We start from the raw sequence: 27,177 nt of genomic DNA, 5'->3' as shown, positions 1-27,177 counted from the left end.
TCAGTAGATCCCAGGATTACAAATTCTCCCGGGCCACCCTGCCTCTTGGCAAAAGCCATCCAAAAACTGACTTAAAAAGAGATATGATATGGATATGCTCAGTTTCTGAAAAATTCGTAGAGCCGTGTTATGATTTGTGCACTTTTCTGTGTGTACGTAATACTGACAGAGAGAGAGAGAGAGTAACTCTTCCACAAATGGAGTGGGATGTTTGCCTAGATTTGGTCTTGTTTATTTGTGAGCTTGGCTAGCCCTTGGCTGGTGAGCAACTTGAAGTCTGGGATCCTTTATGCAGCTCTGTGCTCCCACAAGCCTTATGCAACAACTGACAAAAGGACAGATGAGGCATCTGAATTGTTTGGAATAAATTAAAGTGACTGCAACCAGCTGGGTGACTTCAGCCAAGGGACTTGCTCCTCGGGACCTCAATTTCAAAAATTCAGTGCTGAATTACACTATCATCTAATATCTGAGTACAGAATAAACCAGAGAAATACGTAGTAGAGTGCTGCAAATGTTATAAGACAGTGTTTCTCAAAGTGTGGTCCAAGGACCCCTAAGGGTTCCCCTTCCCTTTCCCAGCCCTTTAGGAAAAGGGCTGTTTGTAAGAATAGCAGTAACGCCAAGGAAAATGATAACTTTCCATCCTGGCTGTAGCTATTCAACCATGTAAACTTTTTTTTTTTCTTTCTCTTCAAAAGACATCCTTAAAGAATCCTAAGTATTTAGCTGGAATCTTTTGCTGGTGGCCAGTTTTCTCCCTGTGTGTGTTTGGGAGAATAAAAGGAAATGAACTGGTTTTCTTTCAACACTGTCCTCACAGATCCTCATGGATTTGTGCTGCTGGCGGTAGATAAAACAATCAGGGTGGGAGGATGGTTTTCTTCATATACTTCCATCAAAACAATATATCACAAGACATTCAATGCAGAAGTGGATATGAGAATGCATAAACTAAAATTAAAGAGATTTGCAAAAATGTAAAACAATGTCATTTTTATAAATTTCTTTAATTTGGAAAAATATATTGTTCATAAAATTTATGTAATTTATGTTAACATGCAATGGAGTCTTATTGTTATTTTAAAATATATTAATAAGTATTTAGATTTTTCTCAGTTATAATTTATAATAAAGTATGGGAAATATCAGAATATAGAAACAAAATCTGTTTGGGTTTCTCAATTGCTTTTAAGAGTATAAAGGGGCCCTGAGAACAAAAGATTTGAGAACTGCTGTTGTAGGAGCTTAATTAATCCCTTTATTAGCTCTCGGTTATTTATGTTTCATTCTTCAAAAACAGAAAGTTATATCTCACAATGTTAATTTCAGCATTATCAACACTAGCAAAGAAAAAGAAAAAAGACAAGCTGAATGTCTAATATGATAAAATATGCTCCACTAAGGCAACGGAATTATATCATATAGTATTGCATAATAAAATGATTATATGACATCATGTTAAGAGTGTCAAAACATAAATCGGTACTGCCACTTACTGTAAAAATATGAGATTGGAATCTGATATATAAAATGAAAACAGTAAACACCTATTATATTATGTTGGGATGTTGAGACTATAGGTGTTGTCTTTCTTTAATTAAACTATTGACTATTAGCATTTCAATGCATATTTTTTAAAACAGCATTTTTAAGTGAGCACTTTAAGACCTGGCTTCCCCAGGTCTCTCACACTAGGGCCAAAGAGGCCATCGCCTCTTTCCATTTAACAAGCCAAAAAGGTTCCTGATTTTGAAAAGCCAACTTCCTCCAGCGGACCCCCAACAAAAGTCCTTGTCTCGCAGGCCTCTGGGAACAACCTCTGACGAATGGCAAATCTGTACAAACACACAACTGCCCTGGCCGTAGCAACACTTGAAAAGAACCAGTACTGAATGGGAAGTGGTCTGGCGTTCAGCGGGTCAGCAAGCAAACAGGAGTCTTTGTGAAGGGAACAAAACTGCATCTGCCCCTCACCAAGAGGGTCTCCGGCACCCCTCCTCTCCTGCGCTGCCACCCCCACACACTCACAGTGTGCATTTATGTTTTGCTTCATAGGCATACTATAAACTCCCTCTTAAGCCAACTGCTTCTGAGGTTTTGAAGTGAAAAACATGGCCAGAAGGAGGATGCATGCTTCAAGGAACCCTTACCTCCAGTCCATTAACTGGGTGCTGTTCACATCTTTCCCAAGACCAGCTGGGGTTATTCCCCTTCTTAACTCCAAATGTGCTTATGGTTCTATTTCAGACTCCCAGGATGGGCAGCACAGTGTGAAAGAAATACACTGGATAATTAAAGAGATGATCTTATTCAGGCTCTAGCAAGAGGGAGGTCATTCATTAATGCAGAATATCTCCGAGAAAAGGCAGGAGGGGTTTTACAGAGGCAAGAGAGTGGGGAGGAGAGTGGGCAGCAGGTCTCATCTGAAGGCTGGAATGTATCTCATCTGTAGTGGGGTGGGTCTCATCTGAAGAGTGGGATGGGAATAAGCTGAATACGTGAGGGCACGGTTGTCCTTTGCAGTTTCTCCACTGTCCCAGCTCCCCGGCTCTCTGGGAGCACAGAGCTCAGATAAACTTCAACATGGTCAACAGATTACTAAAAATCTGGACTCGCTTGTAGCAGAGAGGGGAGGAGGTAAGTGGTGAGAGTGAGGTCCCAGATGCCTCCGGGGAGGTGGTGAGGGGAGAGAAGGAAGGGCGGGAGAAGCAGACACCCCTCTAGACAGTCTCTGGGCAGCTGAAATTTTGTTCCTCAAATTCAGAAAGCTTCTCCTTTTCCCCTCCTGTTCCTCTCTCCCTCTTTCTTTCTCAGGTGCCAGGTGAGTGAGGACAGTGTTGAAAGAAAACCAGTTCGTTTCCTTTTATTCTCCCAAGCACACACATGGAGACAATTGGCCACCAGCACAAGATTCCAGCTAAATACTTAGGGTTCCTCAAGGATGTCTTCTGAAGAAAAAAAAAAAGTTTACATGGTTGAATAGCTACAGCCACGATGGAAAGTTATCATTTTCCTTGGCGTTACTGCTATTCTTAACAAACAGCCCTTTTCCTAACATCTTTGATGAAAGCAAGCCCTACCCTGCTTCTTTGCCCTAAAGCCCCTCTTTTCAACCAATCCAGCCAGATGTGTGATTTTTTCCATTCACACAGCACAGGGTTTAAGGATGGAAGAAGGGATGAGCTGTTTCCCTCATTAGTGGCTCTTTCCACCCCTACAGAGACTGTTTGTGGAGGATTTGTGTTGCTGGCTGTAGATAAAACAATCAGGGTAGGGGCCGCTTTGGAAATAGGGGGAGGGATGGGGATTTTTCCATCTGGAATCACAAGGCTGTCGGTGGCAGGGCCAGATGGAACCACAGTCTGTCTGTGGAAACAAAGCTTCTCTATAAACTAGTCATGCAAACAAGAATATGAGGTTTTTGACAACACGATGGCCAAGAGATAGGAAACTGAGACTGGTTATGAAATGCCAAGGACAGATCCCTCCAACTTTGGTGAGTTAAGCCCTGGATGTAATTCAGCAAGGAGCTTCCTGGGGCTGATGAAAGCAAGGACTGTAAAGCTTTGAATTCAAACTGGGACACTAGAAGAACAACTCACGGTCAGCCAGTCTCCATCCTCTGAATTTAAGTCATCTTTCAGCTGGGAGCGAACATGCTTCCTTAACGTACCAGAACAATGTTGGGACTTAGATTACTGTAAAGAATTTTATAAATGCTGAGTGTCCCTGTCAGCACTATTAATGAACATCCTCTAAGCTGCACTTGAGCCAAATTCCAAGGTATAATTAGGGGTTCTAAGCAATGATAGAACATAGATGGCAAGTTTGAAGCTCCCAGCATCCAATTAGAGGGATGGAAGCAGATTTCCCAGAGCACAGGAGATGAAAACCACCTGTTTCAGCCTGCTTCCTAAGTCCTTCCTTCCAGGAGAGTTCTTTGTGTCACCTAATAATGCCAAAAGGAATGCTTCTTGGCTCTCAAACCCCGTCTTGCAACCAGAGGTCAATTAACAAGCTGTGTGCCCTAGAGCAGGTCACTTACCCCCTTCGAGCCTTAATTCTGTCTTCTACAAAAATGCAGCCGTTGGACAAGGATCCGTGTTTTCAAACTTTTTAAAGCAGTGGAACCTTTCGTTTTTCCCCTGAGGAAACCTTTATGGTGGAACTCAATTTGTAAATATCCTATGTCACTTGGAGGAACTATAGTCAATATGTCACAAATCAGAATGATGAAGGGAAATAGCTCAAGTCTTTGTAACTTAAATCTCCAGATAGACTATCAGTTCCAATGTATTCAATCACTCCTTGAAAATATTAAGTGCTTTATAAATATTGTGTAGGGAAAAAAATGTGCTTCAGTGGAAAACTATTCATCATTTAGAGCATGCACTTCCAGGTTACCTGAATGTGATGCTACAGGGACTCTTTCACTGTCTTTGAGCTATTTTACAACTCTGTAAATTGTAGATAAGCGATAGCAATGCAAATAATTCTTGTTTATAGACATACAAATAAATTCTGTCCTATGGAAATGCCATTGACTTCCCTCCCAATCCCCCAAGGGAAAAGCCAGTTTTCATCTATTTGTAAATGTATTTCAACATTCCTTTACTCCATATACATTTAGGCTTCTTTAACTTCTCATTTGAACTGGTTGTAACATCTCACTAGCTCTCATTAATAACGAGCTAAATAAAGATGTTAACATGTGTTCATTTATATTTGTATGAGTGTCATGATTTTTAGCTTTATTTGAAAATTACCATATTTTGAAAAATTTCTAATGTTATATCACAATTCTTACCAATCCTGATCAAATGTGTAACCTCCACATTGAAAGGGCCACCTAAAGCCAGTCTTCAAAGTCTCAGTAAATCCTCCAACTTGGCCCTCCCTCTATGGCTGTGGTTCTCCCCATCACCGTGAGCAATAAACTCAGCCTTTCCCTATCAACAGCTTGTTTCGGTGATTTTGGGGAGATGGCATTTGAGAGAAGGGAAAATATATGTGGAGGCAATTGTGCACTAAGCCTAAATCCCTCAGGAAGGTTTCTGCCCGGGTCAAGTTCAGTGGGATGGTGGCATTTTTTTCCCATGTGGATACAAAATCTAGAGTTTAGGGGGCTGGAAGGAATCCAGGGGATGATCTCATCCCTTCCTTCCTTCCTTTATGGATGAGGTCACTGGGACCCACAGAAATAGGTCAGCTAGGGGCTGGGATATGAATTCGACCCTGCAACTCCAGGCCAGGTGCCCTGCATTCATTTATTCTCTCACTCGTTCGTTTTTCAACAGCCATTTCCTGAAGGCTGGGCACTGTGCCATCTGATGAACGCTCGGAAGTGGGGTCCCATTTCTGAGATATCTGCCCCCGTGGCCCTCTGTCCCTTTTAGGCAAATCTTGGACTCCATGTTCTTTTTCTCAAGAAAGTAGTGAGAGGGGAGGAAGCTGAGAACTGCCTCTGTGAGAACATTCAGCTTCCAATCCCCGAAGTCTAAACACTTGGGAAGAACAGAGAAGCCTATAGGTAACGACTGAAAAGTCCAGTAAAGGTTTTCCCTGAGCTAGTATCAGAGGGGAGAAGAAAGGAGTGGCTGTGCCCTGGTCTGGGGCAAAGCCCCAGGGATGCCCACAGCAGAGCCGCAGGAGGGAGTGCCTGTGTGGACAGGGCCCTAAGGAGGGCTCCGAGTCTCTGCGACACAAAGCGGTGGAGAGCCCCACCCTCCCCAAGGCCATGCGGACAAGACTGAGGGACAGCTCAGGAGTGACCTGGGGAACCAATACCAGGACTGGATGACCTGGCACCATTAGGGTCTTGGCTCCATTAAGACTCTGAAATTTTTTTTAAAAAGGGGGGGAGGGGGAGTTGGTGCTGCAGACAGAGGGATGGGCGCTCAGAGCCAAGGAGGCTCCAGGATTTCTCCCCAGATCCGGGTCAAGAGGACAGTGTTTCCTCACTCTCCGCCCAGACTAATCAAACTCCCAACCAGCACTGGGGGTGGCCACTCCCGAAGTGGGGGCCACCCACCCTCCAACACACTCTGGTCATAGGAGAAAGAAAAAAATTCTTCCTGAGTTGAGGTTGTAAGGAACTCCTCAACAAAGAGAAATCCTGGGCAGAACGATGCTGGGATGGTGGACACTGTCGGTGCTTTTATGTCAGTGTTTGCTGACTGTTGCCGCAGCCAGGAACTGAGACCAGAGGGGATCAGGGGGGAGGCGCAAGGAAGCACACACAGCCTCACTTCCTCTCTTCCCACGCAGCAGCGGATGGGACCCCGGTGTGACCGCCCCGGTGCTCCCCTCTCCCCTGCTGGCCTCCAGCCAGATCCCAGATTCCAGTCCTTTCCAGTGCCCAAGAGGACCCAACTTTCAAAAGGGGGAAGGAAGGAAGGAAAGAAGGGGAGGGGAAGAAGGGCTCATAAGAGAATGGAGGGTTTAGGCGAGGAGGAAAGCAGGCATTGGTGGGGAAGGGGAAATCAGACAGGAGGAAACAAAATGAGTAACTAATTGTGAAATGGTGGCACCTGAGGCCTTGGGCTCTTTTGGTCAACTCTCGCCCAGGGTCCTATCACAGGGAGCTCAGGAGGGCTGTTTCCGGGGTCTCTCATTCATGTAGTAGCTCAAATTTAGATTTACAAAGACCTCCAAATGAAATACCGAGAAGCACAGACCTGCGTTTTAAGAAGATGCTGCTCAACCTTCAGCTTGAAGCTTGTCTTCCTCCTGGTCACCCCAGATGCCGTGTGCCGTGAGTCAGTACTGCTTACCGATACAATGGTCCTCCTGTCCAGTTTCACTGCAATGTTTTCTTTGTATTTAACGGACTAATCTGTTGAAGGCAAACATTTAAAATAAATCGCAAATTTTATAATGCTGTTAGGGTTCTGCTCTTTGTTTTTTAATTTACAGGGAGCCTTTAAAACCAGAAGTGATCCAAAGTCTCCCTCAGTCCCTGAGAGGCTGTGGTACCACCTCTCACAGGCTTAAGCCTCTATGGGGCCTGAGTTTCCCCTGGAGGACACCCACAAGAACAAGGAAAGCCCCTTCAAACGCTCAGGAAGGAAGCAGTCAGGGCACCATAACTGTTGAAGAAAAAATTATTCTGACACCTGTTAAATGGGAAGGAGTGTTTTATTTAGGACTATCATAGTAGGTGTCAAGACTATTGCAAGAGGGAAGAGCGATTGGGCTCAACTCCTAATACAACAAGAACAAGTGGGGATTTATAGCCAAGGAGCCGGGAGGGGGAGGGGGTATCAGTGGATGGAGAATTACTAAGAGGAGACATGGGGTGCTGATCAGGAGATATCAGGAATTCTTGCTAAACCAACTTAACCAGGATTCTTGCTCAAGGCAGCCAGGGTGATAGGCTCTCAAGGGTGGCGGTATTCTCTCTAAACTGACTTAGCAGGATCCTTTCTACTGCAGCTGGGCTCTGCAGGCCCAGCAAGGACAGGCTGAGGTCGAGGCATAGTTGTGAAGTGGGCTCAGAGGAGCCTGACTCAAGTTTGGTCAAGGAGTCTTTGTCAGTCACAGCCTCTTTATCCCAGAGGGTCCCACAGCTATTGTGACACCACGTGAATTAGTTCTTCATGAGAGACTAAGAGGAGGGGAGAAAAGACATTCTCTGGGATGCCAACTCAGGGAAGATTTGAGCCCTGGCAAAGTGCCCCCATTTGTTGGTGACCCACACAACAGCCTTTCCCTGACTCCCTCCTCTCATAGGAGGAGTTGCGAACACCAAAGACTCATTTTCCCAGCCTCCTTGGTAGCTAGAAGGAGCCTTGCAACCCAGTTCTGGGCAAAAAGGGAGAAGGGAAATTCTCCTGAGTGGCTTTTAGGAAATATTTTCCTCTCTGAATGAGGGAGTGGGAAGATAACACGCCTGGTGCTGGGGCAAGCATCCCCCATGGCGAGATGCAAGCCCAAGGATGTAGTGTCCTTGGAGCGTGCTGAAGATGGAGGGAAAAAGGAGCCTGGGTCCTTGGTGACATTGCTGAGCTGTTGCACCAACCCCTACTTGTCTATGCCCAGACTTCTAATTATGGGAGATTTAACTAAGCAGCTTTTTGATTTAAGCTACTCTTATGCTGGTGTTCTATAACTTGCAGCCAAAAGTACTGCCAACCCCCAGGGCTGTGCTAGGATTTGTAAAGGACACAGAGACATCCAAGCATCAGTCTCTTCCTTCTATTCTAGAAGTTTACGGTCAAGGTGGGGAAACTAGACATATGTACACATGTACCATGTCCTTAAAAATTAAACAATTTGAATATAATCAAGTTTTAAACTGAAGTCACAGCAATTCCACTCCCAGGAATTTTTCCCCCAAAGTATATTAAAAGATATCCACTGAACTTTAACATATAATAGAGAAAATATGGACATACCCTAAATGTTCAACAATAGAGGTTGAAATTACAGCCCATACATAATATCATTAAAGATGATGATGTTGATCTATACTTAATTATAGGCATTCTCCAAACAAAAATTGGGTAAAAAAAAAACCAGGTTATTAACTGTGCATTAAATAAATCCACTCTTGTGCAGAAAAACATCTCTGAGTCTAGGTTAAATGTGAAGCTGTCAGCAGTGCTTATTGTTATATAGTGCAATTATGATTGAGCTTTATTTTCTTTATGCCTTTCTGTACCTTTTGCTTTCGTTGCAATAAACACATATTTATTTTATAATAAGTCCACTCAGAATGTTTAGAAATGCAACTGATTAGTAAGTCTCTATATACTAATAGAACACCATGGAGAGCTTTACAAAATCTACCAACAATTTGCAGAACAATATGGTATATGAGGAGGGAGGTTTAGAATAACAAAGATGATTCACAGTCCCAGACACAGTTCATGGCTTTAAAGAACCAGGTCCCAACTTGGGGGCACTAAGGACTCAACCTTGGGTTCACTCACCCATATGCAGTAAAGACGATCTACTGACACCAGGTGGTGGTAAAGAAAAGTAGAGTATTTACTGCAGGGCTCCAAACAAGGAGAATGGGCAGCTCATGCTCAAAAGAGCAGAACTCCCCAGTGGCTTTCAGGGAAAGGATTTGAAAGGCAGTGTGAGGGAGGGGTTGCAGGGTGTGGGATCAGCTCATGAACAATTCTCTGACTGGTTGGTATCAATGTGGTTCCAAGTATCATCAACCTTCTGGCTTCAGCTGGTCTAGGGTCTATGTGCTTGCAGTCAGCAGTTTTCCTATGGTAGGGGTTGGCTTCCTGTAAAAACAACCTAGGAGTGTGGGTCAGGCCTGTATATCTATATCCTTCAGGGAACTGGGAGTTCAGTGATTCTGCTGTGTGGCAGATTTATAGTCTAAATACCAGTTTCCCAGCCCAGGAGCTATTCTTTGTTTCTACATCTTTACATTTCCTAATTATTAACTCTTGAGTCACCCTTTTGAGACTCATGGGAGGCCTGGGAGACTAAAGCCTTTTACTTCAAAAGACAGGGACATGGGATTGTATATGGTTTCAGACAGTTTCTGAAATGGTTCTGTCCAGTTCTATGAGCTGTAGAATATTCATCACACATCTCACCCTCCCCAATGATAGGATATATACTGAAGCAAAACACTGAGTGGTAACTATTTGACATTGTGGAAAATAACTCTAAACAAAACTTTTTGTATTGTACGTGGTATAGACAGAGTATTCAGGCATTGTGAATAACTTCTAGGAAATGCTTTCAGGCTCTTTTCCAGGCTTTTGCCTAGGAATTGTTTGAAAAGTCTGATTTAACATTCCGTCTATAATATAGAAACCTAGTTCACACCAAAACACTTTGTATTTCTTAGAGGCACAAATACATCAAAGGCTCTCTCGATATCTAAAATACTTTCAAATCATAAAAAGTGTTATCAGTTGAAACTCTGTGATATTCTGATTGGCTTATTGCTCACTTGGTGTGACTCTGATGCTGCCCGCGGCACAACTTAATTCCGGAGGTTGACCTTCTTTCCCTGTTTCCCAGTATATTCTAGCAAAATAGGTAGCATTCCATCACTCCTTAGACAGCGTTAAAATAATTGTGATTGCATTTAACATTTGAGTACAGAAAAAGATGGTGAAAGGTGGCAGAATGTGTCACCTCAAAATACGCCACATTGTGGCACAGTGGTTGAGAGTCTGCCTGCCGATGCAGGAGACGTGGGTTTGTGCCCTGGTCCAGGAGGATCCCACATGCCGCGAAACGGCTGGGCCCGTGAGCCTGCGCGTCCGGAGCCTGTGCTCCGCAACGGGAGAGGCCACAACAGTGAGAGGCCTGCGTACCGCAAAAAAAAAAAAAAAAAAAAAAATGCCACCTTGGCATAAGGGCTATTTTGAGCTAAAGAACAGCAGATGCAAGAATGTCATTCTGACCTCCCTTTTTTCCCTGAAGGCAGGAGTTAATACTGCCATGTGAAAGATGCCCTCCTGTAACAGAGAAGAATAAACCTGCCTCCATATTGGATCTATTCCTCTAGCTCTAACCTTTGTGCTCTGTTGCCTATGCTTAGTCATGCTGGCTCTGCAGCTTTTGTAAAAGAATGTTGCCTATAGACAGAAATACACAGGATATACACAGGATAGCCCATTCTCAAGCCTTTGACCTTTAAATGTATAACACTCTTCCATTCACAGAGAGATAAAAAGTTGCAGAACAGGGAATAATATTTGTCTTATTGGAGGTTTATAGGAACATTGTGACCAGACCTACATAGACAGCTGCAAGAAAGAAGGATTCAGCACCAAGAAGTTTGCAACAATCGGCCACACTCCTGCCCCTTTTAGTGTAAAAGAAGTCTGAATTCTAACTTGGGTAAGATAAATTGTTGGGACACTAGTCCACCATCTTCTCAGTCTGCTGGCTTTCTGAATAAAGTCACTATTCCTCGCCCCACCAACTCATCTCTCAATTTATTGGCCTGTCTTGCAGCAAGCAGTATGAGTTTGGACTTGGTAACACTCCCTATACCAGGAGGAAAGAAATATTATCATCACCAGAGATGGGGAATCAAAGCAGAGAGAAATCCATACAAACAGACCTTGTTAGGATTACTCTTATCTCCTTTTAGTATCCCCATATATTTTAGTAAACTTTTCCACGATTGCTACTCTTTGTTCAACCTAGTATATGAGCACTTGGGCCTATCAGCTTTTTTGGGTCTTCCTTTTCCTCTGGCGGCTCCCATGTACATGCAAAAATCTATATGCTTGTCTCCTCTTATTCTGTCTTACGTCAATTTAATTCTCAGGACCAGCAGAGACCCTAGAAGGGTAGAGATAAAGTTATGCCTCCCCTACAATGATCTACGTTTATTTACCAAACCGAGCCACCCAAGGTTTGGGTGACATTCATCCATCCCACGTTCTTGTGGTCACTCGCCTCTGGGATGCTTCAGCTGCGTTACTTGACTTTCGGAATAATCTGGCTGTCCTGTTCATATTGCCATTGCCCTGCATACCACTGACCCAGGCACTGGACTTGCTGGGACTCATAACAGGCTGCCCCAAGACATGCCACATTGATTATTTTGAGTTAAAGTTACTTAAGAAACAGCCCGTGGGAAAAATGATATAAAAACACACAATGACACCCCCTCTTTACCCTTGAAAGTAGGAAATAAATCTCCCATGTAAAAGTAACCTCCCTACATCAGGAGGGTAGAAAGTATCCTCACCACCCGAGTTAGGGAATTCAAGGCTGAGAAAACTGTATAAACAAACGTTGTTACTTCTTCATTAGTCTGCTATCCCAAGCACAAGGCCCTTTGTTAAATCTTCACACAAAAAATTGTTTCCGTGTCCAAAAATGATATAGAAACAGCCTGCTTTGGTCACTTCAAGGGTCCTATTTCTATGAGACCTCCATGCATACAAATTAAATTGGTTTTGTTCTCCTGTTAATCTGTCTTGTGTCCATTTAATTATATGACCAGGCCAAAGAACTGCAAGAGGGGTAAGGGAGAAATTTCCCCCTCCCACATACTCAAACTACTTTCCCAGTTTGGGGTGTGTGTGCGTGTGTTGAAGGCTCTACTAAAAATCAGTGCATGTGTCACATGTATAATTCCTTTTTCATTTTGATTTGTAGAATAGCTTTACAGTAGAAACACCAGCAAACAACTTTTAGACTATTCAAAGGCTTTCTTCCCTTCCTAAATGTTTTAATTGTGCCAAGAAGCTTTTTATGGACCTTGCAACTTTGTTGCTAGCTTCAGGTTGATTATTGTGATTGTATTGTTCACTGTGCGTAGAAATAGTATGAATACGATTTACATAGATTGTTCAGTTTTTAATATTAGCCATAGAACTGGTTAGTATCTCAGTAGTTCAATGAAACGTTTGCTGTATTCTCATGTATTTTGAGAAATTCTGTGGGGTTTTTTTTTAATTGTGTCTTATGGTTCAAGTTTGTAGATTTTAATAAGCAAAAATGTTTAAAGATGTGGTAATCTTCCAACTAATACTTATCTGTCTTTCATGACCGCACAAACTGCATCTTTAAATCCATAAATAAGTTTCCTTAAGTATCATACTTTTCTGGTCTTTCATGCTTAGTGATAAGGGGGAAGCACAAGAAAAAATTCAGTAGAATACAGTTTTTATTTTGTAAACACTAATGTATTAAACTTGCTATACATTGAAGCAAGTAATATCTATTTTTATTTGAATTGTATATATGAACTGGATGTTATAACTAGTTGATTTTTTTCATTGCGTTAGAGGTATTTTCACTGAGCAAGGTCAATTGGTTACCTCAGTATTACAACCAATATAGTCCAAGGGACCACTTCAAAATAAATAAATAAATAAATTAAAATAAATCAGTGCGTGGCCTCTTGCTTCCTCTTTCCTCCCACCCCCCAGATACAGGAAGTGGTTTGTCTCTCTTTTGTTGCTTACTGGCCAGGGCCTTCAACATCTCAACTTCTTTATTCAGTCAGTCAATAAATATTTATTGAAGGCCTGCTATGTGCCAGGCACTGTGCTAGGTGCTGGGGGAAAGGCAGTCACGTAGCTTAACTTCAGAGAGCTTACTGCCTCATGTCAAAGACAAACCTTATTCAAAGAATCACACAATCAAATATAGTTCCCTAAGTGCTTTTTTCTTAACTTCTTATTCTGAAATAATTTTAGATTCACCTAGAAATGCTATAGAATTCCTGTGTACCCTTTGCTCAGCTTGCTTCAATGACAGTACCCTATGTAATCACAGTACAATGATCAAAACCAAGAAATTAACATGGATACAATACTAAGCTACGGCCCTTATTGGATTTCTCTAAGGGCTTTTTATTACATTAATTCTTTAGTAATTATAACAATCTTGGGAAGTAAATATTGGGTTGGCCAAAAGGTTCATTTGGATTTTTCCCTAAGATGTTATGGAAAATCCTGAACTAACTTTTTGGCCAACCCAATACTACCATCACCCTCCATTTTATAGATGCAGAAACTGAGTTTCAGAACAATTACATAACTTGGGCAAGATTCCAGCTTGAAAGTGGCACAGTGAGGACTGCAGACCCAGGCAGCCTGGCTGTGAGGGGTCTGCTCCCCACCACTGAACTACACCTCCTCTTAACATCAGCCAAGTAAGTTTCCTTGTTCAAACTCAAAGAATCTTACTATCACAGCACTACAATAAACGGCTGGGGAGCTATTAGAACGAGTTGTAACTCTTGGATGCCATCTTTAAAGTCAAAATATTTGCTTCCAAAATCAAAGTTTGTTTCAATGGCAAAGGCTTCCCAAAGGAAATTACTATTTCAATCACTATAGATGAAACAATGTTCTTTGGGCTAACAAAGGCTGAGCTCTCAAACATTTCCCTCTGGTTGAAAATAACTTTAGTTGAAACATTTTGACTCACAAAAGGAAGTTTCTTTGTAAGAAACTGCAAGAAATCCAGGTGCAGTTAAGGCTCACCCCAAACCGAAGCCTTCGGAAAAGCCAGCTTCCTCTCAAAATCATACCGTTTCCAACTGTCTCACCCCTGCATAACTCAAAGCCAAAGGAAATCTGCAAGAATAGAGGTATGTTGATCTGCTTTGCATAGGAGAATATCAATCCCAAAATGCGAGCGAGGGGGAGATCAAAAAAAAACTGAACAAGGAAAAATACCTTTCTTGCTTAACTATGCATCTGTGGAATTTGTACTTGTTACCAAAATGCAGAAGTTACTTAAATGACCGCAGGGTTCCACTTCTCCCTTCTCCAGCGCTGAGATGCAGTACTACTGAGCATGTCCCAAAGGCAATTCAGTTACTATAAAGAGGAGTCTCTTTTTTAAGATATCGCTGTTAACAGTAACATCTCATGATTCCGTCTACAACAGATTATAGCTCGGGTTTGCTCTCCGCTATTTTGTCCTTCCTCTGATTTCGAGCCAGTCGCCAGGCCCTTTGGAATGGCTTACTTTCTGGATTTTGCAGAGCAGAAAGCAAGGAAGCTGCAAATCAATGACTCCTTTACATTTTTGGGAGGTGGGGGGTTGGGGAGGGGAGAGACAAGAGCTAAGGAAATGTAGTGAAGAGGTGTGTCCTCAGAGTGGAGTAAGAGTAGCAAGAGAGAATCTTCCAGCCTGCACTGGGGAGCCATGCATTGCTTTCCAGCAAGATCTGAAGGGATAGCCAGCTATCTGGTGCACCTAGGGGTGCTGAGCCCCAGACACCAAGGCTTCAAGTCTTCTCAAGAGTCCCTTGCCCCAAATGTGGCACAGACACAGCAAGGGCCTAAAGGAACATGCAACAGGGACATAGGGGTCCCAGAGTAGCCAGTGGGACTCAGGACAAGCAGAGTATTTCAGATGAGGCTTTAGAGCTTAAGGTTTCAAGGTCTTCGTGTAACCTGGAGAAGGTGGGACACTGTGGGGAAGACCCAGTTATCACTGAAACTTAACTTCCCACCAGTTCAACACGTGGGATAAACCCAAGATGACTTAATACAAAGAAGTTTAATATTTTTGAACATCTGAGTTTGTGAGCTGACATTCACACCAACTATACATTCATTTATACATCTATACATACATTCAACTATACATTTGTTCATCTGAAAAATACATCATACACTGAGATGGGACCTGAGGACATGGTGGTTCCCCAGGCTCCCCGTGACCAACAGTCAGACGTGTCCATCCTAAAGCAAGGAGAGGCTGCTACACGGTCACCAACGGTAAGATAAAGTCCTGGGGTGACTTACAGGTGTCATTATAACCTTCCAGGGACTTTAAAGCATCCCCATTGGACACAGCCTGGCATCCACAGCACTGCTGGTCTAGCCCAGCAGGATGGCTTCCTGCTATAACCAACCAACAAGACAGAACCTCTGGTTTTCAGAAAACGTCACTCTCCTGCTTACCAAAGAGAATGGGTCCACGCTCTGTCCTTCACCCACAAAGATGACACCACCAATGCACACTGGCTTTATTTCTCCAGAGGTGGAGGTGGTTAGCCATGTTCTAGCCACACTCTCTGACCCGGTCTGACAAGCATATAGGCAAAGAGGGCAGGCTTTGGTAACTCTGGAAAGGCACTAACCAGCACTTTTAGAGTTTCACTCGTGGCACCAACGTGTCATAAACTGGTGATGTTTGCCCAACTGTGAAGTTTGTCAAGAGGTTCGATTTTACAAAGTCAGCCTTTCAAGTATGGATTTTTAATTTATACATTCACGTATTTATTTCTGTGTTTGATATATATGGATTAAGCATCTCCTCAGTGCCAGGCACTGTTTTAGGAGCAGGAGACATGGTGGTGAACAAGACAGACACTGGCCCTGTTCTCATGTTGCTGGAAGGAGAGACACTGAACAAGGGTTCAGAGGGCTTTGAAGAGGGAGAAGCAATGGGTGCATTGTGTGTGTGACAAGGAGGCGGCACCCAGTCTAAGGAGGCAAGGATCCATGCTCCCCAAAGAGTCAGAGTTTAAACCCAAACATGGAAGGTAAGTAGGAGTGGGCCAAAAAGGGCGGGGGGTGGGGGGCGGATCAGGAGGAAGAAGAATGCATCAGGCAGAAGGATGTGCTAATGGCCAGAACCTAGGACTGCAGTCTGTGCGTAGCTAAGGAACTGAAGGCGTCCGAAAGGGTTGGTGAGTATGGACGAAAGTCAAGCTGGAAAGGCAGGCAGGGGCCAGAATGTGAAGGGTTATTTTAAGTCCAGTTAAGAAACTGAGGCTGTCCTTACTCCAATGGGAAACCATCACAGAGTTTTAAGCAAAGGGGTGCTTTGCTCCCAGGTAGAGAATGGATTGCCTGAATCTCCAGTAGTGGCCCTGAGTCATCAGTGATGGTTGTTGTGTAGCACAAACCCTATGGAAAGGCTTACTGCAGCCTGGTTTAGACAACTGAAAGGAAGCAGAAATGCCCACCGGGACTTCTATGCTTCCCACACTCCCCATCACAGCTTTCAGAACCATACAAACAAGGACATCTTAAAACAAAATGGAGTAGAGGCAGGAATACCACACTGTCCTAAGTACTACAGATTTATAATACCTCTTGATCCTGCTGGCATACATCTTCCAGCTTTTTTTTTTTTTTTTTTTTTTTGCTCCAGACGCGCAGGCTCAGCGTCCACAGCTCACGGGCCCAGCCGCTCCACATGTGGGATCTTCCCGGACCGGGGCACGAACCCGTGTCCCCTGCATCGGCAGGCGGACTCTCAACCACTGCGCCACCAGGGAAGCCCTCCAGCTTTCTTTTTCTTCTTCAAGATTATCTTTACTCTTCTTGGCCATTTGAATTTCCATATGAATTTTAGAATCAGCATGTCTATTTCCACAATGTAAAACCTGCTAGTATATCGATTGGGATTGCATTGAATCTAAAGATGAATTTGGAAAGAACTGACCTCTTTGAAGTATTAAGCCTTCCAATCTATGAACATGGCCTAGACCTCCATTTATTTAGGTTTTCTGTAATTTCTTTCAATAATGATATGATGTTTCCAGTGATGAGGTCTTGCATATGTTTTGTTAGATCTATTCCTAGATAGGCGATGTTTTAGGTGATTGTAATGGGCAAATATTAGAGATGCTAATTAAAGGAAGTAATGTCTGGGGAAAGTACTTTGCAAAATGTAAAACTTTATACAAATCCAAGATATTCTTTCTCACCAACACTACTGAGCACATCACTTTGGAAAGCCAGTCTACACACCCATAAGGCATCTTTCCCAGTAGCTATGGATTAACCAAGACGCTAAGGCTCTAGAACCAGGAACTGCCAAAAAGTGACATCAGAGGCCAGAGAAGAGAATTACTGGCCTGGAATAAACTCTTAGAAAAAAACAACTTCTCAGTCTGAGTCTGAATTTTACCCAACAGCCATCAGATGGCCTCAGGGGGGAAAAGAGCTCAGAAAGCACACCCTTCATTCAAAACTCAGGGACTTGATACAAGATCTTATTCAGTCTATGAGCTCCTGACACTGTTGCTGAAAATTAGCATAGACCAGCCCTCAGTGGGAGCTGAGGTCCTGCTTCAGCTTCTCATCTTAACAGGAATTCTGCGCAGAACCAACGAAGGGCAGATCTAGCTTCTTCCTGGGAACAGTCCCTGGCAATGCTGATGCTCTCACTTTCAGCTGCCTCTGAGACTGAACTAGTGACTCACAGCCGCTTCTCTGAGCCCAGCCTCACAGGCACCCTCCCCCTCCTGCCAAGCGCCGCCTGCCACAGACACAGCTCGGGTTCTCACCTCCTTCCTCCTTCCACCAGGCTGGAGGAGACAGTAGCCAAGCATGAAATCTTCAGGATATTAAGAGTACTTATAAAATACAAAAAGGAGACAGACTTTGCCGTTATTTACCCCCAAATCATTCCATTCCAGTTTCTCGGACTCCTCTCTCCATTCATCAGTGTAGCAATAATCATTATTCACTGAATCAACAAATATTTTTTGAGCATGTGCCACATGCCAGGCAGTATTTTAAGCACCTGAGATACAGCAGTGAACAGCACAACTAAAGTCCCTTCCTTCATGCAGCTTATACCACGGCGGGAAGGGGTGACCGCGTCCCCAGGGAAGGAGGAGGGGGCAGGGAACAGGGCCATCAGTTGCAAATCGAAAGGATTTTAGAAGCCCGAGGTCTTAGTTTGGGTTCCCCCCAAGGCAGACGCTAAGATAAGGATGTGAGAGCAGGTTGCTTATTGAGGGAGTGATCCCAGGAAGTATAGGTGAGCAAATGGGGAAGTGACAGGAAAGAAGGAAAGCCATAGTTTGTTAATGAGGGGGGTAAAGCTGTGGGCAACTGAGGCCCAGTCCTGGGTGTCCCTCATAGAGATGATATAAAATGTGCCTCAAAAGTATCCCTCTGCAGGACAAGGAAGCTCAGGGGTTTATCCACCAACTCCCACCCTTGATTAGTCGAGGGTCACTCCTAGGATCTTAACTCCCTGGCATCTCTGGCAGAGAGAGGCTGGAGGCCACGAGCATGTACAGGAGCTGTCTGCAGGTCACCTCTGAGATGCGCTCCGGGGATGTGGGTGGCACCGTTGGCATCCGCTACTCCCAGTCATCTTGTTCCATGACATGCCCAGCACTTAGTGTGGTTTCAGGTGCACGGCAGGCACTCAATAAATATATGTGGAGTAACTGGGTGTCTTATCACCTGAAGATGCCTTTAAAGCTGTCCCAGAGTCATCAGGAGAAAGGGCCCTGAACGTGAACTTGTCAACAGTGGGCTCCAGGCACATTAAGCTAATGATCTTGGGCAAGTCCCTCACCCTTTCCAATCTCAATCTTCACAGCCATAAAAAGGAGACTCTAGCGACTTCCTTGCCTGCCTCATTGGACTGTGATGAGACGCCAATAAAAGAAACGCACTGAAAGTGCTTTGGAACACCAGAACATGCTAGAACTATCTTTCTTGTGGAAAAAGCCTGGAATATGGAATGTGGTCTGAAAAAGTAGATTCTTGGTCAAGTCAATTGTGTGTGTGTTTCCTCAGTTATAAAACAGGCACAATGCTAATCAGGCCACGACACGTCTCAGAGTGCTGTGATGGGGCTCATGAGGCAAGATAATGGATGTAGCGTGCGCCACTTCCTTCTGAAACTCTACAAAAATGACAAAAAGGGATGTGGATTTTTAAAGGGGGGGGGGATCATAAACCCATGATGACACGGCAACAGGAGAGGAAACGATAGCAACAAAACTTGGGAAGCCGGAAAGTAAACGGCCAATTAGCAAATGGCTTAGCTAGCAGAGCAAATTAAATACTAAAATAGTGCTAGGCAATGAAGGAACGTAGCTTGCCCCAAACCTTAGGCACCAGACACCTCTGGCAGTGAGGGTGAAGGTGGGGCAAATAACAGGAAGATTGGCCGAAAGTCTTTTTAAGAAGTCAGAGCTTCAAACCCCTCCTCAACCCTGGCAGAAACTCTGGGGGTGGCCCCCAGCCAGCTGTTTCTACAAGCCCTCCAAATGATCGAGGGGCTCGCTGGAGATTATCTAATTCCACAAGGGTGCACATTTACAGTTGTCTTTCTATGGCCTTGGCTATTTTACAACCCTGTAAGGATAAAAGTTTAGTTGTAGAAAAACTGAGAGCAATGCAAATGTTTCTTGGCCATAGAAATGCAAATTAATTTTTCCAGTAGAGATACATTGGTTTTTAGAAAAAAAATAACCCCATTCCAGTTCATTGCCCTATAGAATATTAACTAGATTTACATCCATTGGCAAATTCGTTTCAGTATTACTGATTATATAGTTCTGTTCAAATTTTCCCCTTAACTGGTTTTAACAACTTCCTAGTTCTCTCATTAATTAAATAAATAAATCTTTAACACAAATTCATTTTACACATGTATGAGAGCTACTTTCAGCTTTTTGAAAAGTATACTTTAGCACAGTGATTCTCAGAGTGAAGTCCTGGACCACCGGGGCGTCACCTGGGAACTAGATGCAGATTCTCAGACCTCACCCAGACCTGCTGAATCAGAAACTCTGGGGGTGGGGGCCAGCCACTTGTGCTGTTAGGAGCCCTCAGGTTCTAATGCACACTCAAGTGTGAGAAGCACTGCTTTAGCACTTCCATCAAACGCTACCAAGATGCTACCTTAGTCCTGACTCAGTTGAAACCTTGGAACTTGACAGTCTACGTGGTCTCTAACATAGCTCTGCCTGTGACAGATGAGAACAGGCCAGGCCATCCTTCTCTCTCATCTCCAGGGATGCCTCAGCTGTCCCGTCACTCACTCCCTGTCTCCTTGCAGCACCAAGAGATGGAACAAGGGTCCTTCGTGCGCTGGACAGAACATAAAATTCAAGATTCCTTGAGAGGATTCGTTTAGGGCCCGTTGGCACCTGCTGGTCTGACTCTGTGGGACTAAAACCCTCAAGCTTCGGAACTAATGGCCCCAAAGGGACCATTACCCCAAAGAGAAGGGATGAGCATGAAGGAAAAAGCTACCTCAGAACCCAGCCCCAAATGTTGTGTTTATTTATTCTCTGCCTCCTGCAATAATAATAGAGTGTTATTTCGTTGCTGACAGATGCAAAATAACAAGCCCGTTGTGTGCTGATCTGGAGCACATATGCCACCCATTTGTCTTGCAGCCTGACCGGGCGCTCTGCCCTGTTCACAGGCAGCCCTCCCTGACAGCCAAATGCCATGCAAGCCCGATAATTGCCCTTCACTGGGGGGAGGATCCCCTTCATCTGCACAACTGATGCTAACGTGTAGCTGGGCTTGAGAACCATGGTTGTAATCTGGTCAGACCAGTGAAGTGAGCTGCTTGAGATAACCTGAAAACCTGAATCAGCATGGGTCTGACCTCCATTCTGGGCTTGTATGGGGAAGGGCATTCTAGCCACACCTCACTACCACAGCCCCAACTCTGCCACTTAGCAGAGGTGTGAACTTGGACACGTTTTTTTCCCCTCTTCTAGCCTCTGTTCCCCTGGTAGAATGCAAATAATAGAAACACCTTCCTCTAGGGGTGCTGTGAGGACTAAATGATCTGAGGATTATGATTATAACGCCCTTAACACAGAGCCACTCCCCAAATAAGTGTGGGTGTTTGTACTTGGTGGTGGGGTGTGATGATGAAATAGATTCCCTAACAGCCCCTTGGAAGGGGAGTAGGGGCCATAGGAAGAAAAACAGGCTGAACTAACTGAGGCCAGGAAGGAGCTGGTTCTAGAGGACCCGCTCCATCAATGAGAAGCCCCCAGCCTGCACTGAGGTCCCGTGGCAACTTCTTGTGACTGTCCTTTGCTTTGTATACGACAGAGTGAGCCGCAGGGCCAGTGGGAAGAGGGAAATCTGAGTGGACGCTCTTTGTCAAGCAGGAAAACACTCATTAAATGATTTTTTCCTCCTTTCTTCATTGCCAAAATACTTGTCTTAACAAGATCCTCCTAGGTCCAGGTGGAAGGCCACTGCTTACCTAAAACCAGTGGTTCCCAACTGGCAGTGATTGTCACCAGTGGGAACTTGCTACTAGCTTCTAGCGGGTAGAGGCCTTGGATGTTGCTAAACATCCTACAGTGCACAGGACAGCTCTTCACAATAAAGAATGGTGCGGCCCCAAGCGCCAACAGTGCCTAAAACCAAACATGGTTGCCCATATTAAGCGAATCTCTCCCTCCTCTATGCTCTTCAGACACCTCGTTTGAGCCTGTGCTGGGGCACTGGCCTGACTCTGCCAGGTGTGGTGGTTAGCTGGTGGCCTCCTGGAACAGCAGAAAGGGCAGAGGCTCTGAAACCTGGCTCAGCCACCCACTGGCTAGGACCCAGAAACAGTCATTTAGCTTCTCTGAGGCCATTTTCTCATCTGAAAATGGAACTTAGAATCCTAATTTGCAAGGTTATGGTCAAGATTAGATAAAATACTCTGTGTAGAGCACCTGGCACATGGTAAGTACTCAGTAAGTTATAAGGTCACATGTTCCTAGATACAAACCAGAGGGCCACAGTGATGTCTTGCGTATCTTTACATTGCCTACAGCATCTCAGGCTATGCCATGCACATAGTAGGTGCTCAGAAATTGTTGAACTAAAGTGAAGTCTTGCCTGGAAGCCAAGGCTCAAGAAATAAACCTAGCCCACCTCATGCACCTATAGTCCTGCCACTTGTAAATGGTTTTAATTCAGTCCTCAGGATGCACCCGTATCTCAGAACAGGATCTGTTTCTCCCTGTCACCAAGTCCTGGGTCCTTCCAGTGAGCAGGGAGGCTGAGCTTGGCCTTTGATTCTTTCAGGGACAGCCAGAGCCTTGGCCACTGCTTGGGAGCAACTACCACAGTCCAGCCATTCCCAGCTGACCAACTCGATAACCTGCCAGTAGCCAAATACCTGCCACAGTACCTGGAGAAATAAGTCAAAGGAAATGCCAGTTTCCTAACAAAGGAGGGGTGCAAGTCTGGATGAGTATGATTTGCTTGGAAAATGAGAGGGGCCATCACCCAGTCCTCCAGATTGAACAGAGCCTTCCTAAATACACACCCTGCCCACACCCACCCGCTGACACACACAGCTCGGCCAGAGCGCGAAGCAAATGTGAGAAGACCATCTCTATCCCTTTCCACTGAAAAGCTTTCAAGGGTTCATCTACCACCAGCTTCTCCCCTGCTAGAGAAGACATCAGGGAAGGCATATTGGACCAGAGGGGAGACCTGAATGCAGGTGTGATCCCTGCCAATAGCATGTTGTGTCATTTTGAACAAGTCCTGTCACCTCTCTGAGCCTCAGTTTCCCAACTATGTAATGAAACCTGGACAAGAAGGGCCCTTCCGGCTGTGATATCCTATGCTCTTTCTACGGCCAGTCGTGGCTTCGCTCCCACATAGACCTGCTGAATGCCACGCAGACAAACGCTGATCCATTCTGAGTCCAGCCCTTGCTGCTCTCCAAGGCCTGGATCTCCTATTACTTTACCAGGTGGCCCCCAGCGAATGGCAGGGGAGCCCTATCTCCCCCTCTGTTAGGGTTCTTTGGAATGGACACAATAGTCCTGCCCCTCCTCAGCACCCCACCCCCACCCCGGAGGCCAGGCCAGGCTGCCCAGGAAGTATCAGGCAGGGACTCAGATTGCAAAGATACACGGTGACACAGACACTCTGCCAACCTCCAGGAATCCTGGCCAAGAACAGGTAATGCTGACACCAAGCAGGCACCATAATTGCTAGGTGTCTAAGAGCTAACTGCTCCAGGCGTAACATCGCTCTAGGCTGCTTTCTCCAAATCCCTGGATAAAAGGAATCTAGGCACAACCATCAACAAAAATGAGAACTCCACTCCACATCCCCTCTCCTGTCCTATTCCTGAATCTTCTTCCCTCCAGGCCCCAGTACCCTCTCTGAGTACAGTGTCTGGGTCCCATTAGCTCAGGGGCTTCCCCTGACACACAAAGGACTGCATCTCACCTGCACAAAGCTTTCTTTCCTATGCGGACGCAGAGCAGTACACAACTGTCTGCCAGCTGCCCTGCACTCTTGGCTACGGGGGAGGCTCAGGGTGGGGAAGCGGAAAGGACACCAACTCCGGAGTGGGAATCCCAGCTGTGCCAAGTAGGACAATTTATAATCCTCAGTCTTTTTGCATCTTAGTTTGCAGATCTGTAAACTGATATTAGCAAAACCTACCTTACAAGAGTGTCCTGGGGATTAAATGAACTGACCTACCCTAGGTGCTCGGGAAAGGGCGCTATTTTTATAAGGGGTTTCACCAACTTGGCTGAGCGATACAGTTCCAGGCACAAAACACTCAAAACAATTTGTAAAAGAAGCATTTGAAAACCAGAGTTCTATTGGCACTTTATTGGAAGTGAATCGGATTCCCTTTGGACTAAGGAAGAGCAGACTTCTTCTTCTCTAAGAATTGTTCATTCAATTCAGACAGATGCCAAATGCATGGAGAACTTTGATTCTGTTGTAAGAAGCCCAGAATGGAGGTCATGGGACCCATGCTGATTCAGGTTTTCAGGTTATCTCAAGCAGCTCACTTCACTGGTCTGACCAGATTACAATGGTTCTCAAGCCCAGCTACACGTTAGCATCAGCCCGGGAGCTGTTCCAACCTATGGGTGTGCAAGCCCCATCCCAAAGCAATTTCACCAGAATCTCTGCCAGGTAGGGTGAGGTATCAGTACTTTAAAGAGCTCCCTGGATGCTTCTCATGTGAGATCCACTGGACCAAGAGATCTCCATGATCCCTCCCAGGCATCCTGGTGTGTACGATAACGTATGATTCAGAGTAGACATTTAGTATATGTTTATTGAATAAATGGATGAAGATTCTGACTCATCTTTTTTGCTATTTCCATATTCACCAAAAAAAAAGAAGAAAATAAAAAGAGCTGAATTCCAAGTAAGAATCCTAGAGCAGTACTGTCTAGTAGAAATTTCAGCAATGATGGAAATGTTCTATAATCTGTGCTGCTCAGTACAGTAGCCACAAACGGTATATGGCTACTGAGTACTTGAAATGTGGCTAGTGTGACTGAGGAACTGAATTTTAAATTTTATTTAATGCTGATTAAATTTAAATAGCCACATGACTTCTGGCTACCACACTGGACAGTGCAAACGAAGAGTATGTACCTTTCATGAACACATCTACAGCTGTGTGCTTCCACGTCCCTCTTTTACCAACAGCACCCCATTTTCATTTAGGGCAGCCCCCTGTCACCACCACCTGCAGTCTTTTGGGGACAGCTAATGAAGTTGCCCTGCCCTTCTCCAGCCAAGGGGTGAGCCCAGGACACAAGCTACATCAACCTCTCCAGAAATTTTACTCTAGCTTCAGTGTCACAAGAATAGTAAATGATGGGCTTCCCTGGTGGCGCAGTGGTTGAGAGTCCGCCTGCCGATGCAGGGGATACGGGTTCGTGCCCCGGTCTGGGAAGATCCCACATGCCGCAGAGCGGCTGGGCCCGTGAGCCATGGCCGCTGAGTCTGCGCGTCCGGAGCCTGTGCTCCACAATAGGAGAGGCCACAACAATGAGAGGCCCGCGTGCCGGAAAAAAAAAAAAGAATAGAAAATGAGTTGGAATAGATAAATACCAATGTTAGTAGTGGCATTAAGACACTGTGTATCGGTTTCCAGAACATTAGTCCAGAGTTTGACGATCACAACAGTGATATATGAGATGGGCTAGGCATTATCATCACCATCCTTGTCATCATCAAAGTCCCTGGTACCTAGAAGATCTGATGTGGCGCTTCTGAACTAAGCACTTAAGTTGCCTAGCTTCCCTGTGCATCATTTCTTCATCTGTAATTGGGAATTAACTCCTCCTAACCTCTTCCAGCGTTTTTGTGAAGACAGATCAGGTCCATAAGAGCTTTGAGCCAAATAAGGAGTTACCCAAGGTTTCCTTCTCTGGGCATTAGTGTGGGGGAATCATGAGAGGATTTGATGCAGGACACAGTATCTAGGCCCAGTTTACAAGCTGTGTGACACCAGGCAAGACACTTGTCCTTTCTGGGCTTTCAGTTAAAATGAGATTGAGTTAGACAACTCCCTTTCCAGTTTCTCCATTTTCTAACTTATTTGCATGCCCCTCCCACCTGGACTGACACCTATCCCTTCCCACTTCTAAGAACACCCCCCAGAAAACTCTCTAGCCAAGACCATGCTGGCCTTTTGGCCAACTCATTTCTTCTTTCCCCGACACCCACCTGACCAGAAAGTTGCCCGGGGTAAGCACTCCCGTACCTTCCTGTACTAAGCGTCTGGCAAGGCACTTTACTGGAAACATGTTTAAACATCTCCTCTACTAGTAGACCATAGCCCTACTAGGGCAAAGACCATGTCCCTCTTATTCACCACTGTATCCCCAGTGCCTAGTACAGGGTCAGGCACATAAAAGGTGCTCAGTAAGTACTTACTGTTTGAATGAATACCCCAAATCTATCTATCTTATTATTTATCATTGCAGGAAACCCACAGTATTCATTATCTAATGCTGTGTAACAAAGTATCTCAAAACCTACCGGCTTAAAAACAACAACAATCACTTCTTATCTCCCAATTTCTGTGGGAGAGAGATTCAGACAGGGTACGGTGGGGTTGGCTTGTCTCTGCTCCTTATCTGGAACGTTGGCTGAAAGACTCAAAGGCTGGGGGCCGGAATTGTCTCAGTTCACCACCTAGCTGGTGGTTGAGGCAGGCTGTTGCCTGAGAGCCTAGCTGGAGATATCGGCCAGACCACTTCATGTCACCTCTCCCATGTGGCTTGGGCTTCCTCACAACATGGTGGCTGCATTCCAAGGGTGGGTGTCCTGAGACAGTAAGAAAGAGACAGGAGGAATGTCTCCTTTTTATGACCTAGGTTTGAGAGGTACATCCTACCGCTTCCACCACCTTCTATTCATTAGAAGCCAGACAATAAGTCCAGCCCACATTAAAAAGGAAGGGGATTAGACTCCATCTTTTGAGAGAAGTGGTAAAGAACTTGCAAACATATTTTAAAACCATTACAACCATTTAGCGAGCACAAGAGGCAAAATGCATGGTGAAAGCTAAGTGTCTGAAGAAGCAGGAATTCAGGTCAAATTATTAGCTGTGTGAACGTGAGGAAATGACTCTCTGAGACTGGGTTTCCCTATCTAAACAATCAGTAGGTTGCAGTTATTGGTCCCTGGTGGTATTTACATGCTTGGAGTCTTCTTGCCTCAGTCATCTTAAAAGGATTCCCTCGTAACTTTCTTGACATCCACTGACCCTTCCCATCATTGATCACCCTTGGTTTCTGACAGTGGAGGCAGCAAGAGTTTGCTACTGGAGCGGGGGACCTAGGATTCAGACACCAGGGGCAACTTGAAGGAACAGATGTTGAACCATTGAGGACCTCGGGATTCTCCAAGGTCTTCTCAGTCCCAGCCCAGGAGAGGTGAGAAACGCAGCAGTCACAGACCTGAGGAATCTGACTCTGCCTGCCGGGGCCCAGGGATCTGCATTTACTTTTTCACACTAACTGCTGCTGGGGGGAGGGGAGGAGTCTTAAAGCACGTACCCCGGCTGTCTCATTTTAGTCAAGTTCCTTGCTTTTGCTCCCAGTTCGAGGCTTTTCCGCTCCACCACTCTGTGAAAGGGGGAAGGGGAGGGTGCCTTGAGTCTCCGCAGTCCTGGGCCCCGCATACAACAGTGAGCCGTACTTTCGCCTTTTTCTGGACCGGCTGACCCTCCCCAGCCATCGCCTCGCCTGGG

At 45.0% G+C, this 27,177-nt stretch overlaps 1 long non-coding RNA gene across 1 annotated transcript; it reads right to left on the bottom strand.

Annotated features, from left to right (window-relative positions):
* Positions 1–2,227: 2,227 nt before the first annotated feature.
* LOC132529600 (uncharacterized) lies at positions 2,228–26,251 on the bottom strand. Its single transcript, XR_009543512.1, has 3 exons — positions 25,962–26,251; positions 6,681–6,838; positions 2,228–2,951 (listed from the first exon to the last, which is right to left on the bottom strand). It is a non-coding gene; the product is annotated as an uncharacterized LOC132529600 (long non-coding RNA).
* Between the last annotated feature and the right edge of the window lie 926 nt (positions 26,252–27,177).

Source organism: Lagenorhynchus albirostris, chromosome 1 (genome assembly GCF_949774975.1).
Source record: "Lagenorhynchus albirostris chromosome 1, mLagAlb1.1, whole genome shotgun sequence".
Lineage (NCBI taxonomy): Eukaryota > Metazoa > Chordata > Mammalia > Artiodactyla > Delphinidae > Lagenorhynchus > Lagenorhynchus albirostris.
Note: the sequence above shows the minus strand (reverse complement) of the source record. Positions and strands in the feature narration are given on the sequence as shown.